Below are 6007 nucleotides of genomic sequence, written 5' to 3'. Positions count from 1 at the left end.
AGGTACCTGACCATTAAATATTAATTTATTATCCACGTGTCATTTTCTTATTGGTATATTTAAACTAATTTTTTTTTTAAAAAAAATAAAAATTTAATGACTTGGACCAATCAGGAATTGCCAAGTGGCAATTTACTTAATATTTAACAGTTAGGTACATACAAAAGTTTCAAAATTATAAATTTAGGTATTTATTTGCAACTACAAATTAAACTTACGTATTTATACTACAAATTATTTTATTTTAATTTGTTTAATTTTTATTTTACAAATAATTATAACAAAAATTTATATAATTTAATTTTTACATCTTATTATAATTATAGTACAACTTACAAAATATATATTTTATTATTATATTGGAGATAGAATAGTATGGGACAAATATTAAAGTAGATATTGTAGATTGTTTGAACACTCCTTTCTATAATCTAAATTATTTTGAATTTCTTAGAATTTTGCGTAATATCTTTAACAACTATTATGTACACGACTAATGAAAAAAAAATTAGAAGGAGGTACATCAATACATTCTTTTTAGGGAGTGCACCATAGAATAGCTTCCTACGATATATATTATTAAATTTTTAATCTGTAATCATTTAAAAAAAACTAAGAGAAAATCTGTAATACCCTAAACGGGTGCTGTAGTAAAAAGTGTGTTGTCATTTAATAAATACAAGACAAGATAAACTTAAAGTTTAAAAATAGAGAAATGCAAGTAAATAGTCCTATTTCTAACTATACTGATAGTTAATGTCTATTTTTTAAAATAATAAAGCAAATGTCCTTTTTTTTTATTTTTCAATACCTAAAATACCATTCATTATATACAATGTATTATAAAATACCTTAGAGTAATATGAATATAACATACAAATACTATACCTTAGAGTAATATGAGTATTATGTCGTTTTTTACTTTTACTAGGTATTCTTTTAATTTTATTTTTATTTCTTTCCTTCATGATATATAATATAACATACAAATATTATACCTTAGAGTAATAAAATATACCACAACAATTTTATAGTCAAATAAATATATAAAAAAAACTTAAATAAACTTCCACAAGTTTTTTTTCTCTTTCTTTCATGATATACCATAGCAAATAAAAATAATATACTACTCTATTTATTTATTTTTATTTATTAATATATCATAGCACATAATAAATATATACCGTACAAAATAAGAAAATACTAAAAATTTAAATTAATATTTAATAGTTTTTTTTTTCTTTCATTCACGATATACCTTAGACCAATATGAGTATAAAATAAACTTAAATTAATATACTATTAAATAGTCTTTTTTTCCACGATATACAATAGCATATAAAAATTATATTCTGCAATCATAAGCATAAATACTATAGTGAAAAATTAATATACCACCAGTATAGTGGAAAAAATATATATACCAAAAACTTAATTTAATATTCCACATGTTTTTTTTTTCTTTTTATTTCCTTCATGATATACTCATGAACATAAATACAATATTTCTTAGTGAAATATAACTATACCTCAAACTTAAACTAATATTTCACATTTTTTAATTTCCGTCTTTCGTTCATTATATACCATAGCATATTAAAATAATATACCACAATCTTAAACTAATATACTACCTTTTAGTTTTTTTTAATATACTATTGCACATAAAAACGATATACTGTTGTGCAAAATAACTATATCAAACACTTAATTATTCAAGGTTATAATTGTAATTTCATCATCAAACTTTTAACATAATTGACATTTTGTTAATTTTTTATAAAAATGGACATTTATTAACTTAATTGTTAGATTTAGGGCCATTTTACATCTTGTATCTTAAAAAATATTAGTATTTTTGTAATTTTATAATTTTATTATCGCTACCGAGATTTTTAAAACTGTGACCAAACTTGAGAATTTTAAACGGTCTATATTGACCAATCGCAAAGTGACATATCTAGAAATATTATACACTACTGAAGTCTAATAGCAATACTCTAGATACCATTACCACACACTCAAAAAAAAAAAAATATCATTACCACACTTTATTTCATAATAATAATAATAATAATAATAATAATAATAATAATAATAATAATGATGATGATAATAATAATAATAGTTTATGTGTTATTAAAAAGTGTGTTGTCATTTAATAGATATAAGACAAAATAAACTTCTATAAAGAAAGAAGTTCAAAAATATTAGTATTATTGTAATTTTATAATTTTATTAGGGGTAAAATTGGTATATAATTTAATTTCTACATCTTATTATAATTATAGTATAAGTTACAAAATATATATTTTATTATTATATTGGAGATAGAATAGTAAGGGACAAATATTAAAGTAGATATTGTAGATTGTTTGAATACTCTTTTCTATAATCTAATTTATTTTGAATTTCTTAAAATTTTGCAGAATGTCTTTAACAACTATTATGTACATGACTAATAAAAAAAAAATTAGATAGGGGTACATCAATACATTTTTTTTAGGGAGTGCACCATAGAATAGCTTCCTACGATATATATTATTAAATTTTCAACGTGTAATCATTTAAAAAAAACTAAGAGAAAATCTGTAATATCCTAAACGGGTGTTGTAGTAAAAAGTGTGTTGTCATTTAATAGATACAAGACAACATAAACTTAATGTTTAAAAATATTAGTATTATTGTAATTTTATAATTTTATTATCGCTACCGAGATTTTTAAGACTGTGACAGAACTTGAGAATTTTAAACGGTCTGCATTGACCAATCGCAAAGTAATATGTCTAGAGGTACTATACACTACAGGTGTCTAATAGCAATACTCTAGATACCATTACCACACATTCAAAAAAAATACTATTACCGCACTTTATTTTTAAATAATATTATTAATAATAATAACAATAATAGTGTATGTGTTATTAAAAAGTGTGTTGTCATTTAATAGATAATAAAACAAGATAAATTTCTTTAAAGATAGAAGTTAAAAAATATTAGTATTATTGTAATTTTATAATTTTATGGGTAAATACCATTTTGGACCCTCTGTTTTACAAAAGTTACCAATTGGACCCTGTATTTTGTTAAATGATAAAATGGACCCTGTATTTTCTAAAATAGTACAAATAGGACCCTGAATTGATTTTTTGTCAAAATAAAGTTTAATTATAATCCGATCTAAAAGTGTTATGACCAAACTGTTTACATTTTTTGTATCTGTTCGTATTAAGTATTGTCTTCAAGTTGGTTGTATTAAAAAAAAAAATTATCAAAAATTAAGCTCAGGGTTCTATTTTTACTATTTTAGAAAATACAGGGTCCATTTTGTCATTTAACAAAATACAGGGTCCAATCTGTAACTTTTGCAAAACACAAGGTCCAAAATAGTATTTACCCTAATTTTATTAAAGGTAAAATTGATATAGTCAATATAAATACTATTACCATACTTTTATAATAGTGAGATATTTGATATATAAAAAAAATAAAATAAAATTACTTTATCTTATATTACTATATATTTTCTTTAGTTCTCTTTCTTTATACAACATTATAATCTATGCATTTCTTAGAATACATTATAATTTCCTCATGTTCATGGATGGGCATGTTCAACGGACTCCATCATCTTCCTAATTTCAAGTCTAAAATCCAATTATTACTTACATCTTAGTGGAATAAGAACCCGAAGAAGGTGGAGAGAGAGAGAGAGAGAGTTTCTTAATGGTTTGGGCAAAAGAAAAGTCATGTTGGTATAGAGGAGATTCCATTAACTCTTGACTTGACTATTCACTCAAAACAAAAAAAAAAAAAACAAAAACTCTTGACTTGACTAGCACTGGAGTCAATGGTCTTGTAGGCGTAGACTTTGAAATGTATGAGCATTGTTATCTATTTTTATTTTTTTGTATGGATGAGAATTTTCATCTATTGTATCCACTGAAAAATCATTTAACAATTTATACCACATATTAGTAATGTAGGACTAACTCTAATACGTTTATTATTGTAGAGCATAAACTTGATTACTAGGGTCCATTTGGTACACATGACTAGATTGGATTAGACAGGTTAATTTGTCCAATCCAGTGTTTGGGCATGCTAGAAGTCTGGATAACTAATCTAGCTAATCTTATCTGTCTGGGATTATTTATCCCATCCAGCAGGGTGGGATAAATAATCCCATGCAGATGAGATTTTTTTTTAATCTTTTTTTTTTAATTTTGATTTTTATTAATATATTTTAAATTTAATAAGAATTTATATGAAAGAATTATCACACATTTATTTATATTTTTTTTATCAAAAATTTATTCATTAAAATTAGTTAAAATGTATAATTTTAAATTATTATACATAAATTTTCAAAATTTAAAATATTGTTAATTAAACAATAGTTACTTAAATTGATTCTAAGAGAAACAATATGACAATAAAATTATATATCATTTTTAAATGACTAGAAAATTTATATAAATATTTTAAAAAAATTAATATTTATATTAAATTAGTGATTAAATTAGTGTTTAACATAAACAATTTTATATTATTAAAGTATTTTTATTTTACTATATTACTTATTTATTAAATAAAAAATATACTAAACTATTTTATTATATATTTATGATATATACTTGATTATATATGATATATTATTTATTTAATTTTATAATTTAATTATTTTTTATTTTTTTTTGCTGTGAATTATCATTTTTTATTTGTTTATTATTATATATATTTTAATTTTAATTTAATATTATATATTTTCATTTTAATTTAAGTTTTTTGTTTTCTAAAAAGAAATAAATAAAATAGTCCAGTCTATTCTTAAACCAAACACATGATTACTTTCAGCATAATGCAATATTGTCCAATCTAGTCCAATCCTTTTCAGTCCAATCCTGCGTACCAAACTAGAACAAAAATAAAAATAAATTTTGTAAAATTTAAAACTCGATATAAGAGAATTACACGTGCTATCAATATTCTTTCAAACACAATTAGTCTACAGGATCACACCCAGAAAGTAAAATCAAATAGTGAAGTCACAAAAATAACACATACAGTTGACTTAAATAAGTTTAGACGATCCCTCTAAAATTTTGCTGCAATCATTCGTAATTTTCTTTGCTAATGTGACTTTTGAACACACTAAACAGTGAACTCCCTTCAACTTTTGATGTGAGTGTGCTTTTTTTCTCCTGAAGTAAGTCTTCGACAAGTCTTATCTCAAACACTTTTTTTTCTTGTTCAATGAAGCTCTTTACCCTATTCTAAAAACAGTGAAAGAACAATAAAACATAAACTAAAACCTAGTGAGAAATACTAAAATGTACCAGTGGTGTCTAGCACCCTCCTATTTGTTAATATTGCTATTACTCAAACTAAGTATCGGGTCCCATATAGTTTGATGTAATAACTTTTAGAGAGTATCGCTAGCTAATTGCAAGACGACATATCTAGAGGTGTTAAGCAGCACTAGTGCCCAATAGCAATACTTAGTAGAACTCTAGATTTTCTCACAAATTAAAAATACTCTTCACACAAATATGAAAATATAAAATAATGAGACTTGAAGAGATGAATTCGTTTGACTGCTCTCTAGGTCCTATTTATAACAAATAGAAACCCTAAAGACCGTCATACACATAATTTTACCGTTGTACAAAATTTTCTTAAAATAAACTCTAATTTGCAACAACATACACACTCTGCAACCTTAGATAAAATCAACATATTTTCCATATATTAAGATCACGATCTTGCCTTTATTTTTTGCTATAAAAAGATTATAAAATCTATTATATTCATAGTAAAATAAAAAAATTAATTACCATCAAATCAATTATATTATATATAAAAATTATTTAAATAAATTTTTCATAAAGAGAATTCATTTTTTTCTTATAAAAACTTTCATAAATAATAAAAGACAGAATCAAAAAAATAATATTTAATTTACATTAAATATTTATAATAAATTAAAAAAAAATATTTTGATAAC

The sequence above is a fragment of the Cannabis sativa genome, chromosome 1 (assembly GCF_029168945.1).
Source record: "Cannabis sativa cultivar Pink pepper isolate KNU-18-1 chromosome 1, ASM2916894v1, whole genome shotgun sequence".
NCBI classification, from domain to species: Eukaryota; Viridiplantae; Streptophyta; class Magnoliopsida; order Rosales; family Cannabaceae; genus Cannabis; species Cannabis sativa.
Note: the sequence above shows the minus strand (reverse complement) of the source record.